This window comes from Triticum aestivum, chromosome 7B (assembly GCF_018294505.1).
Source record: "Triticum aestivum cultivar Chinese Spring chromosome 7B, IWGSC CS RefSeq v2.1, whole genome shotgun sequence".
NCBI lineage: Eukaryota > Viridiplantae > Streptophyta > Magnoliopsida > Poales > Poaceae > Triticum > Triticum aestivum.
Genome location: NC_057813.1, coordinates 194,500,770 through 194,514,851, shown reverse-complemented (window position 1 = coordinate 194,514,851; position 14,082 = coordinate 194,500,770).

The following is a 14,082-nucleotide window of genomic DNA, read 5'->3' as shown; positions in this document are numbered from 1 at the left end:
TCTCGGGCCTGCGATGCTCCTTGCCCTGCGGTGGCGCGTCTGTCACAAGCTTCTGAGCATCCATCTTGCCCCAGTGCACCTTTGCGCGGGCAAGGGCCCGACGGGCACCTTCAATACAGGCGGAGTGCTTGATGACTTCAACCCATGGACACGCATCCACCAGCCGCCGCACCAGGCCGAAGTAGCTCCCAGGCATGGTCTCCTTAGGCCACAGCCGAACTATGAGGCCCTTCATGGCCTGTTCGGCCGCCTTGTGGAGCTCGACCAGCTGCTTCAGCTGGTCGCTAAGGGGCACCGGATGTCCGGTGTAACACCCACGATGCGGCTATATCTCCCACGTGTCGGAGCACGACTTAGAGGCATAACCGCATAATGGTTTTGTCGCAAGAAGGGTCATCTTCACACATTCCCATGTAATGAACAAGAATGGGATACGAGAATTGGCTTACAATCGCCACTTCACACAATACATAAATAAGTTCATACATCATTCAAATACACTCATAGACCGACTACGGTCAAGTTCAAATGAAAAGAAGACAACCCCAAATGCTAGATCCCCGATCGTCCCGACTGGGCTCCACTACTGATCATCTGGAAACGATACATAGTAACGACCAAGATCCTCGTCAAACTCCCACTTCAGCTCAGTTGCGCCATCTGCGCTGGTATCATCGGCACCTGCATCTGTTTTGGTAGAATCTGTGAGCCACGGGGACTCAGCAATCTCACACCCGCGAGATCAAGACTATTTAAGCTCATAGGAAGGAAAAGGTGTAATATGGTGGAGCTGCGGCAAGCACTAAGCATATATGGTGGCTAACATACGCAAGTGAGAGCGAGAAGAGAAGCAACGCGGCGGTCGAGAAGCTAAAGTGATCAAGAAGTGATCCTAAAACTACTTACGTCAAGCATAACACAAACCGTGTTCACTTCCCGGACTCCGCCGAGAAGAGACCATCATGGCTACACACGCGGTTGATGTATTTTAAAGAGGTCAAGTGTCAAGTTATCTACAACCGGACATTAACAAATTCCCATCTGCCTCATAACCGCGGGCACGGCTTTCGAAAGATTATATACCCTGCAGGGGTGTCCCAACTCAGCCCATCACAAGCTCTCACGGTCAACGAAGGAATATACCTTCTCCCGGGAAGACCCGATCAGTCTCGGAATCCCGGTTCGCAAAACATTTCGACAATGGTAAAACAAGACCAGCAAAGCCGCCCGAAGTGCCGACAAATCCCGATAGGAGATGCACATATCTCGTTCTCAGGGCACACCGGATAGGTCAGCCTACGAGTAAAACCAGCCCTCGAGTTGCCCCGAGGTGGCCCCACAGTCTGCCCGTTTCGGACCAACACTCAAAGGAGCACTGGCCCGGGGGGGGGGGTTAAATAAAGATGACCCTTGGGCTCGCGAAAACCCAAGGGAAAGGGCTTAGGTGGCAAATGGTAAAACCAAAGTTGGGCCTTGCTGGAGGAGTTTTATTCAAAGCGAACTGTTAAGGGGGTCCCATAAATCACCCAACCGTGTAAGGAACGCAAAATCAAGGAACATAACACCGGTTTACGGAACTAGGGCGGCAAGAGTGGAACAAGTCACTAGGCATAAGGCCGAGCCTTCCACCCTTTACCAAATATATAAGGTGCATTAATATAAACAGGAGATATTGTGATATCCCAAAGTAACCACGTTCCGACTTGGAACAAAACTTCAGCTTCACCTGCAGCTAACAATGCTATAAGAGGGGCTGAGCAAAAGCGGTGACATGGCCAAACAACGGTTTGCTAGGACAGGATGATTAGAGGTCCAACATGGCAAGAGGTAGGCATGGTGAACAATGGCAGGTAGGGCTAACATAGCGAAAGAGCGAATATTAGCAAGCAAATATAGAAATGATTTCGAAGGTATGGTCAGCTTGCCTGCAAGGTTCTCAGAGTTGTCGAAGGCTGGATCCTTGTAAGCGTTCTCAACAGAGTCCTCATGCACGTACTCGTCTCCCGGCTCTAGCCAAAGCAAGAACACAAGCAAAGGAACTACAATAAATCACGGTGCAATGCACGAGCAACATGATGCAATACATGTCATGATATGCGAGATGTGATATGCAATGCATATGCGTGCTTCGGAAGGAAAGATATGAACAAGGCATCAACTTGGCAAACCAAGTATGCCACTGGAAAGATGAGATGATTTCGGTCGAAATCGATATAAAGATCACCGGGAACGGATGCACGGTTTGCAAATGACAAGCAAGACAAGAATGACACAACGCTGCGATTTACAGCACGATGCTACTTTGCAAGCAACAAGAAACTATGCTACAGCACCCCAACATAAAAACAAAGCATATGGCAATGATCTACAAGAGATTCTTTACAAAAGAGGAACACTGAGCTACGGCTCATTCACATCATAACAGGTTCAAACAAGCATGGAGAAGTGCAATATTTTAACAGGCTGGACATGACATAAACAGCAGCACGAAGCAATGTTCAGAGCAGGTTATCGACATGATACAGGAACTTATAATAGCAAACTAAGGCATGGCATGAATCTACTCAAAGCATAGATCAAAAGTCCCTTACTGACCATAAGCCAAAAAGGATCAGAAAATATGATGGCACCCACGTAAACATAGCAAGTTTCGTTAACGGATTTCAGCAAACAAGCATGGCATTGGAATAAAAATGAAGGCACCTTCGTGAGCTCGATGCACTCACTAAAGAGATCCTCATGATAAACTAAGCAGACATCCATCAAGAAGACATGTCATAGAAGCTACACATGGCAAGGAACAACATCATAGCATATCCGGAACAACTACAACAACCCCGGCAAAGTTGAATAACTTGTAAACAATCTGCCAGGAAACGATCTGAAGCAAAAGTAGAGCACGAAAAAGACATGCTAGACTACTCCATAATTGCAACCAGGACCATGGATGGATAGAGCAAAACCATGTTTTCAAAACACCCTTACTGAAGTATCTCAAATCATGCATGGATTTATCTGTAGCAACATGTTTACATGGCAACAATTTTACAGCAGAATAGGAACTAAAAACAGAGTTAACACGAAGCCTAGTTTGCATGCTTGTGCTAGTCACCACATTGATCACAAAAATACATGGTAAGCACCTCCGTAACAAAGACATAGCCTAGTTCAAAATACATTTAGGTATCACCCTTATAGGATGCACACATTAATCATGGCAAAAATGACAAAAGAGCTCGTTCTGATAAGAATCTGCAACTACAGAAATGAAGCCCTCTTCCAACAGCATTTTGGGCATCAAGATGACCTCAAATGTAAATGATGCAATGGAATGAAATGATTTACTCTTCGAGACAATCAATTTGACATATTATACGCACCAAACAGAGTTACGGGTGCCAAGATATGATGCGATGAAGATGCAATGTTTTACTGCAGAAAAAATGACTTAGAGAAAATCGGAGGGGGGAGAGGTCAACCTGATCCGATCCGATCGGATCTGGCCGCGACCCGAGGTCGGCCGGAGCTGGAGAAGCTCGCCGGAGATCGGGCGGCGGCGGCGCGCTGCCGGAGGGCCGGGGAAGCGGCGGCGGAGGAGAGGCCAGGGCGGAGGAGAGGAGAGGCCGGCGCGGGAGACCTCTCGCGGGCGGATCCGGCGCGTGGGACGGCAACGGCGGCGGTGGTCGGCGGCGGCGTCAGCGACCGACGGCGGAGCGGCGACCGGAGGCGGAGACCGGAGGGCGCGGGGCGGCATGGGCGCGCGGGTCGGGCGGCGGCGGCGCGCGGGCCGGGAGGGCCGCGGTCGGGCTCCCCGGGCCGGAGCGGTGGGAGGTGGCGGCGCCACGTGGCGCGCGCTGAGAGGCGCGGGCGGCGGCGGACGTTGTCCGGCCCGCTCCGGACACGTCCGGCGGCGGCGGATCTGGGATTTTTAGGGTTAGGGGGGAGAGGATCCACAAATTTGGAATGGGGGGGGTGTATATATAGGCATAGAGGGAGCTAGGAGAGTCCAAATGAGGTGTAGTTTTTGCCCACACGATCGTGATCGAACGACCAAGAGCATGGAGGGGAGTTAGATGGGTTATTGGGCTGTTTTGGAGGGGTGTTGGGCTGCAACTTAAAAGAGGCCTCTGCGGGAGTGCGGTTAACCGTTGGAGTACCAAACGAGCTCCAAACGTCCGGAAACTTGACAGGTGGTCTACCGGTGCTATACCAGGGCCACTTGGCAAGGCTCGGTCCATTCCGAGAACGTTCAACACCCGCACAACGATAGAAGACAAGAGGGGTGCGCCGGTGCATGTGGGAGTGTCGGATTGCGAAACAAACAACGGGGAAAATGCTCGGATGCATGAAACGAACACGTATGCAAAATGAAGTGCACGTGATGACATGATATGATATGCATGACATGAATAAAATGCACGAACAAAAGACAAAACCCAACCACGGAGGGAAAATCATATCACATATCCGAAAATGGCAAGAGTTGGAGTTACAAAGATGGAAAGTTACATCCGGGGTGTTACAACACTCCACCACTACAAGAGGATCTCGTCCCGAGATCTAGGACTGAAAGAACTCCGGATATTCGGAATGGAGGTGATCCTCGCGCTCCCAGGTGGCTTCTCGGTCAGAATGGTGTGACCACTTCACTTTCAGGAATTTGATTGACTTGTTGCGAGTCTTGCGCTCGATTTCTTAAAGAATAGCAACGGGATGCTCATGATAAGAGAGATCTTCTTGGAGGTCGATCTCTTCGAAGTTGATAGTGCGCTCAGGAGCCTTGAAGCACTTGCGAAGTTGTGACACGTGAAACACATCGTGCACGTTTGCAAAGTTGGATGGAAGCTCAAGTTGATAGGGGAGATCGCCTCTTTTGCCAGTGATCTTGAAAGGACCCACGTGTCTAGGGGCAAGCTTCCCTTTGATACCGAAGCGACGAGTGCCTTTCATTGGAGAGACGCGGAGATAGACATGGTCTTCGATTTCAAAAGCCAAATCACGGTGCTTGCTATCATAGTAACTCTTTTGTCGCGATTGCACGGCTTTGAGATTCTCACGAATGACTTTGCACATTTCTTCGGCTTCTGTGATCAAGTCATTGCCAAGAAGTTGGCATTCACCTGTCTCAGACCAGTTGAGAGGAGTACGACACTTTCTGCCATAGAGAATTTCGAATGGGGCCTTGCCCGAACTCACTTGGAAGCTATTGTTGTAGGAAAACTCGGCATATGGAAGACAATCTTCCCACTTCATACCGAAAGAGATGACACAAGCCCTGAGCATATCTTCAAGGATTTGATTTACTCGCTCGACTTGGCCACTTGTTTGAGGATGGAAAGCTGTGCTGAAACGAATGTTGGAACCCATGGCCGACTGAAATGATTCCCAAAACTTAGAAGTGAAGATGCTTCCACGATCTGAAGATATCAATTGTGGAATGCCGTGCAAGGAGACAATTCTGGAGGAGTACAGCTCTGCCAGCTGAGCTGCTGTGATAGATTCTTTGATAGGAAGAAAATGAGCCACTTTGGTAAGCTTGTCAATGACAACGAAGATAGCATCATTTCCACGCTTGGACTTAGGAAAACCAGTCACGAAGTCCATCTCAATATGGTCAAACTTCCATTCCGGAATAGCAAGAGGTTGGAGGAGACCAGCTGGTCGTTGGTGTTCTGCTTTCACTCTTCTGCAGACATCACATTCATTCACGAATTGAGCAGTTTCTCGCTTCATTCGAGTCCACCAATATGACTGCTTGAGGTCATGGTACATCTTTGTACTTCCAGGATGAATGGATAGGAGGGAATTGTGTGCCTCATTCATGATGACTTTTCTCAGATCACCTTTTGGAACCACAATGCGATCCTCGAAGAAAAGAGTATCTTTGACATCCAAGCGATAACACTTGTATTTGGGAATGCCCTTGTCAATACCACGTTTCACCTTCTTCACCATGGTATCCAGGAGTTGTGCCTCACGAATTTGATCTTCCAAAGTAGGAGAGACTATGAGGTTGGCAAGAAAGCCTTGAGGAACAACTTGAAGATTCAGCTTGCGGAAGGCTTCACAAAGATCTGGTTGAAACGGCTTGAGAATTAGACTGTTGCAATAAGCCTTTCTGCTCAGAGCATCTGCAATCACATTCGCCTTGCCAGGAGTATATTCGATACTCGGATTGTACTCTTGAATCATTTTGACCCATCGAGTTTGCCTGAGGTTAAGGTTGGGTTGAGTGAAGATATACTTGAGGCTCTTGTGATCGGTGAAAATATCCACTTGCCTTCCCAATAAGAGATGTCTCCATGTTATCAATGCATGGACAACTGCCGCCAACTCAAGATCGTGAGTGGGGTAGTTCTTCTCGTTGGGCTTCAACTGACGAGAGGTATAGGCCACAACTTTTTTCTCTTGCATCAACACAGCACCGAGACCTTGAAGGGAAGCATCACAGAATACTTCGAATGGCTTGGATTCATCAGGAGGAGTCAAAACAGGAGCTGTGACTAGCTTCTCTTTGAGGGTGTTGAAAGCAACGTCGCGCTCAGGCGTCCAGACATACTTGACATGCTTCTGGAGGAGGTTGGAAAGAGGCTTTGCAATCTTAGAGAAGTTCTCAACGAATCTTCGGCAATAGCTTGCAAGACCAAGAAAACTGCGGAGCTGTTTGACATTCTGAGGGGGTTCCCAGTTCAGAACTGCAGAAACCTTCGCGGGGTTAACAGTAATGCCCTTGGCAGAGATGATATGCCCAAGGTAAAGAACTTCATCAAGCCAGAACTCACATTTGGAAAACTTCGCATAGAATTGATACTCTCTGAGCTTGTCAATAACCAATCGCAAATGTTTGGCATGATCCTGCTTATTTTTGGAGAAGACCAGAATATCATCGAGATACACCAGAACAAATTCATTGGTGTAGGGGTTGAAGATAAAGTTCATCATGCGAGAGAACGTTGGAGGAGCATTGACAAGGCCGAAAGACATGACAGTATATTCATAAGAACCAAAGCTTGTTCTGAATGCTGTCTTGGGAATGTCTTCTTCATGAATGCGAATCTGATGATAACCCATACGAAGGTCAAGCTTGGAGAAGACTTTAGCCCCTTTGAGTTGCTCGAAAAGCTCATTGATGTTGGGAAGAGGATACTTGTTCTTGATTGTCTTCTTGTTCAATGGACGGTAATCGACGCAAAGTCGGTCCGTGCCATCCTTCTTCTGGACAAAAAGAACTCCACAACCCCATGGGGATGAACTCGGTCTGATCAAACCCAGACGCTCTTGTTCATGGAGCTGCTTCTTCAACTCTTTCAGCTCCATGGGTCCAAGCTTGTATGGACGCTTGCAAACGGGTTCCGTACCAGGCTCAAGATCAATAACGAACTCGACTGGCCGATGAGGAGGCATACCCGGAAGCTCTTCTGGAAAGACATCTTGGTACTCACAAACGACTGGAATCTGAGAAATAGCATCCAATTCGCCCTTCTCATTGAGAGAAAACAACCGAATGGTTTCATCACGAGCGGCAAAGATGATAACATCCTCAGAAGTGTGAGTCAATTGAATTTGCCTGGCAGCACAATCAAGCTGAGCCTTGTGCTTAGAAAACCAGTATCAAATAAGACTTTTGCAGGAATATCATTAACTGGAAGATTACCGATGATCACATCTGAAGAATCCTCTGCCTGAGCTGCATTCATCATGTTCACCTTTGCAGACTTAGGATTATGCTTGACCACTGCATTGCTTGAAGACCTCACAGGAGGAGGAGGAGGAAGGCGCCTTTGATTTAAGCATTTGTTCGCGTAGTGACCTTTCTGCTGGCACTTGTTGCAAGTCACTTCTAAGAGCGGACGATGATAAGGAGCATTCGACTTTGAAGATTGAGACTGAGACTTGTTCTGATAGCTTGGGTTGGGTGGGTGGGAAGATCCACGACCACCTGAGTTCTTCTGCTGGTAAGGCTGACGAAATGGAGGAGGAAGATAGAACTTCTGCTGCTTAGCTGCCACTTGTGAGGAAGAAGAAGATTGCACTGCATCTCTGATTCTCTTCTTGGAAGCCTCACACTTGAGCTGAGCACCTTCTTGCTTGAGTGCCATATTATAGAATTGATCAAACTGAGTAGGCTCAACAACCCCGGCAAAGTTGAATAACTTGTAAACAATCTGCCAGGAAACAATCTGAAGCAAAAGTAGAGCACGAAAAAGACATGCTAGACTACTCCATAATTGCAATCAAGACCGTGGATGGATAGTGCAAAACCATGTTTTCAAAACACCCTTACTGAAGTATCTCAAATTATGCATGGATTTATCTGTAGCAACATGTTTACATGGCAACAATTTTACAGCAGAACAAGAACTAAAAACAGAGTTAACACGAAGCCTAGTTTGCATGCTTGTGCTAGTGACCACATTGATCACAAAAATACATGGTAAGCACCTCTGTAACGAAGACATAGCCTAGTTTAAAACACATTTAGGTATCACCCTCATAGGATGCACACATTAATCATGGCAAAAATGACAAAAGAGCTCGTTCTGATAAGAATCTGCAACTACAGAAATGAAGCCCTCTTCCAACAGCATTTTGGGCATCAAGATGACCTCAAATGTAAATGATGCAATGGAATTAAATGATGTACTCTTCGAGGTGATCAATTTGACATATTATACGCACGAAATGGAGTTACGTGTGCCAAGATATGATGCGATGAAGATGCAATGTTTTACTACAGAAAAAATGACAGAGAAAATCGGACGGGGGAGAGGTCAACCTGATCCGATCCGATCGGATCTGGCCGCGACCCGAGGTCGGCCGGAGCTGGAGAAGCTCGCCGGAGAGCGGGCGGCGGCGGCGCGCTGCCGGAGGGCCGGGGAAGCGGCGGCGGAGGAGAGGCCGGGGCGGAGGAGAGGAGAGGCCGTCGTGGGAGACCTCTCGCGGGCGGATCCGGCGCGCGGGACGGCGACGGCGGCGGTGGTCGGCGGCGGCGTCGGCGACCGGACGACGCGGAGGCGACGGCGGCGGCGACCGGAGGCGGAGACCGGAGGGCGCGGGGCGGCACGGGCGCGCGGGCGCGTGGGCCGGACGGCAGCGGCGCGCGGGCCGGGAGGGCCGCGGTCGGGCTCCCCGGGCCGGAGCGGTGGGAGGCGGCGGCGCCACGTGGCACGCGCTGAGAGGCGCGGGCGGCGGCGGACGTTGGCCGGCCCGCTCCGGACACGTCCGGCGGCGGCGGATCTGGGATTTTTAGGGTTAGGGGGGAGAGGATCCGCGAATTTGGAATGGGGGGGGGTGTATATATAGGCATAGAGGGAGCTAGGAGAGTCCAAATGAGGTGTAGTTTTCACCCACACGATCGTGATCGAACGACCGAGATCATGGAGGGGAGTTAGATTGGTTATTGGGCTGTTTTGGAGGGGTGTTGGGCTGCAACTTAAAAGAGGCCTCTGCGGGAGTGCGGTTAACCGTTGGAGTACCAAACGAGCTCCAAACGTCCCGAAACTTGACAGGTGGTCTACCGGTGATATACCAGGGTCACTTGGCAAGGCTCGGTCCATTCTGAGAACGTTCAACACCCGCACAACGAAAGAAGACAAGAGGGGTGCGCCGGTGCATGTGGGAGTGTCGGATTGCGAAACGGACAACGGGGAAAATGCTCGGATGCATGAAACGAACACGTATGCAAAATGAAGTGCACGTGATGACATGACATGATATGCATGACATGAATAAAATGCACGAACAAAAGACAAAACCCAACCACGGAGGGAAAATCATATCACATATCCGAAAATGGCAAGAGTTGGAGTTACAAAGATGGAAAGTTACATCCGGGGTGTTACATCCGGCCTCAGCATACTGAGACTAGCAGACCTTCTCCGTCGAGCTCCCCTCCTCGGCCCTGTAGAAAGCAGCAGCATCGGACACGCTGCGGGGCAGATCTGCGAACGCTCCTGGAGAGCTCCGAATTCGGGTAAGTGATAGGTAATTCACACTCACATGCTTACTTTGCATGAAAAATGCCTTACCCGCCGCTATTTTCTTCAATGCCTCGATTTCCTGGAGGGCCTTATAGGCTTCGGCCTTAGCGGCTTTGGCACTCTCAAGAGCCGTTGCAAGCTCGGACTCTCGGGTCTTCAAGTCACGCTCCAAACTCTCATGTTTTTCCATGAGAGCCTGGAGCTCTTGCTGTAACTCCGCCACCCGCGCCTCCTGCTTCTCTCGCTCGGTGCGTTCCGCGGCTGCATTACATTCGTCCGCGGACACCGCTTCCTTCAGGGTCGCCACCTCATTTGTGCCCCCTGCTATATCCACATTATCCTTGTCATTTTTTCTTGCAACCAAATCCTTTTCTGTAAGGTACAATTTTAATAAGGTATTACTCACCTTCCTTGTCCTCGAGCTGCTTCTTGGCACGGCCGAGCTCGTTCTCGGACCGCTCGAGGCTTTCCTTCAAAGCATTGACCTCCGCAGTCAGTGCGGCAGAGGTCAGCAGCACAGCCTGCAATCCCATATTGACATATTTTTTATGACTCCTGTGTATATCTTTTTAGATCCTCAGTCCGGCATTTATTTCCGAACACCGAACCAAGCATCAGGGGCTACTGTCTATGCGGTACTATTTTACATATATCAAAATTCTTACCTCAAAGCCTGTTAGAAGGCTGCTGCAGGCTTCGGTCAGCCCGCTCTTGGCGAACTGAACCTTTTGAATCACCACACTCATAACAGTGTGGTGTTCCTCCTCGATGGAGGCGCCATTGAGCGCCTCCAGCAAGCTATCCGGCGCCTCCGGTTGGACGGAGGCTGCCGGCATCACGGTCTTGCCCTTCTTCCGAAGGGGCCGCCCGCCGGACTCCGGAGCCACTACGGGTTCCGGGGCCGAGTCCGGTGCAAAGTCCGGGAGGTTGTCCTGCGACACCTCCAGGTCCTCCTCCTCCTGGTGGGTCCCATCCCGGGATCCCACCTCGGCATCATCCGCATCACGGGGGGTGGTGGCGGTCGGAAGAGAATCCATATCCGACGCACCTAAGGACCTGCTCGACGAAGTGGGAAGATCATCCTTGGGCGGACTGCAGGGTTGTATGCGGCATTAGAAAGACACTGTGTGGCGAAAAGAAAAAAAACCATGAAGTTGTTCGGGAGTCCGGATACTTACGATCTCGCCAGGGGCTTGGCCCTTGGAGGCCAATCCTTGTCGTCGTCGCCGACGTTGGCAGAGCAGTCCGGGGGAGGAGTCCTCCCCTTCTTGGACCCTTCGGCCTCCCTTGTTGGGGAAGCCTTCCTTTTCTTCCCTCCCCCCGCTGAGGGAGAGGCTTTCTTCTTCTCCTCCTCGCCTTTGTGGGAGGAGCCTGCCTTGGAGTCATCATCCGATAACACCTGAAAACAGGAACTCCTCCGAGTGCCCGTGGCCTTCTTCTTGGCCTCCTTCTCCGGCACCACGTGGGGTGCCGGAGCCAGCAGCCCCGTTAAGCGGGCGTCCGCTGGGTCCTCTGGTAATGGGCCTGGACAGATAGTCTGTTCAGCCTTCTCCAGCCAGTCCTGTCAAAGGAGAGGGAGTTTAGATCCCGCATAGAGTCAAACTATGAAAAACAAGTGTCACGTAAAGGGCAAAATTGCTTACCTCGTCAGCTGGACGCTGCGAGCTGAATCCGCGATCTTCGGTAGCGGATACGGGGGCCTCGGCGCCCTTAAACAGCACCCTCCAGGCATCTTTGTACGTAGTGTCGAAGAGCCCGCTCAAAGTCTGGTGCTGCGCCGGATCGAACTCCCACATATTGAAGCCCCGTCGTTGGCACCGGAGAATCCGGCGGATGAGCATGACCTGGACTACGTTGACAAGCTTGAGCTTCTTGTCCACTAGCTTTTGGATGCAGGCTTGGAGTCCGGCCAGCTCCTCCTAATCCCCCCATGTCCGGCCGCGTGGGGATGCCAGATCTGAATTCAGGGGCCGCTGCCCATTCAGGGTCACGCGGCTCGGTGATATAGAACCACCCCGATTGCCACCCCTTAATGGTTTCCACGAAAGTGCCCTCAAGCCAAGTAACATTGGACATCCTGCCCACCATGTCGCCTCCGCACTCCGCTTGGCTGCCCTTCACAATCTTCGACTTGATACTGAAGGTCTTGAGCCACAGGCCGAAGTGGGGCTGGATGCAGAGGAAGGCCTCACACACGAAGATAAACGCCGAGATGTTGAGGATGAAATTCAGGGCCAGATCATGGAAATCCAGGCCATAGTAGAACATGAGCCCCCGGACAAAGGGATGGAGTGGGAAGCCCAGTCCGCGGAGGAAATGGGGAAGAAATACTACCCTCTCATGGGGCCTGGGGGTGGGGATGAGCTCTCCCTCGTTGGGGAGCCGGTGCGCGATGTTGCTGGACAGATATCCGGCGCTGCGCAGCTTCTGGATGTGCTCCTCTGTGACGGAGGAGGCCATCCACTTGCCTCCCGCTCTGGACATAGTTGGAGAAGGTTGAGGTGAGATGTGTGGACTTGGGCACTGGACCTCAAGTTCGCGGAGATGGATAAGCCAAGGAGGAAGAAGGCGCAGGTAAAAGGGTTGGATCTCTATCCCCTTATATGGCGGACAAAAACATGTGTCCCCACCGGCCTGATAAAACTCGCTTATCTCCCAAGCGCCGCAATCAATGGCACGGTTGGGTTACCCACGTCCGTATTGATGGGAATCCCAGATTAAGGGGAACACGATCTCTTCTTCGACAAGACGTGCCAAGGAAACCGCTTCGCTAAACGCGCTGAGGTGGTACAATAAAAATGATTCAAGTAAAGGCTTGGCTGTGGTGTGACGTCACGCCGCGAAATACGTCAGGAGATTGAACTTGTGTAAATATTATTCTCTCTACGGTGGTATGTGGAATTTATTTTGCAGAGCCGGACACTATCCTGGTGTTCGCAATCTTCTATGAATTATTCAGAGAAGGAACCCGCCTTGCAATGCCGAAGACAATATGCGCACCGGACTCGTCGTCATTGAAGCCTGGTTCAGGGGCTACTGAGGGAGTCCTGGACTAGGGGGTGTCCGGATAGCCGAACTATCACCATCGGCCGGACTCCAAGACTATGAAGATACAAGATTGAAGACTTCGTCCCGTGTCCAGATGGGACTTTCCTTGGCGTGGAAGGCAAGCTTGGTGATACGGATATGTAGATCTCCTACCATTGTAACCGACTCTGTGTAACCCTAGCCCTCTCCGGTGTCTATATAAACCAGATGGCTTTAGTCCGTAGGACGAACAACAGTCATACCATAGGTTAGCTTCTAGGGTTTAGCCTCCTTGATCTCCTGGTAGATCTACTCTTGTAACACACATCATCAATATTAATAAAGCAGGACATAGGGTTTTACCTCCATAGGCCCGAACCTGGGTAAAACATCGTGTCCCTTGTCTCATGTTACCATCCGCCTAGACGCACAGTTCGGGACCCCCTACCCGAGATCCGCCGGTTTTGACACTGACAGTGAGCTTACTGATTCGATGGTACCTTCTAAGGTATCTGCCAAGGGGACCCAATTAGTCCCTACTTATTCCTCTTGTGCACTGAAGGTTTGTCTAGTCTGCTATTTTAGAAGGAGTATTGTGGCGAACTACATGGGATTAGAAATGGCCGACAAGGCCCTCCTATCTCACACCTCCTATTTGTAGATGATAGTATCTTCTTTGCAAAGAGTGATCAACGTAGTGTGGACTCGTTGGAATCTGTGTTACACTTGCGCTGTGAAGGATCTGGTCAAGCCATCAATAAGGAGAAATCCTCTATTTTCTTTGGACAACACTGCCCGGAGAATATCAAGAACAGAGTTAAAACTCGGCTGGGAATTCACAATGAGGCCTTTCATGACTCCTATCTTGGAATGCGCACTGAGGTTGGCAATTTCCCTACTAGCACGTTTAATTTTTTGACCGACAGAGCTTGGAAAAATATCCATGGTTGGTCTGATCGGCCCTTGTCCAAGGCTGGTAATGAAACTTTGTTGGAGTCTATCACACATGCCATCCCTACCTTTGTTCACCTCCTAGTTGGCACTTGTGAAAAGTTTAGGCAAATTGTGGCCGATC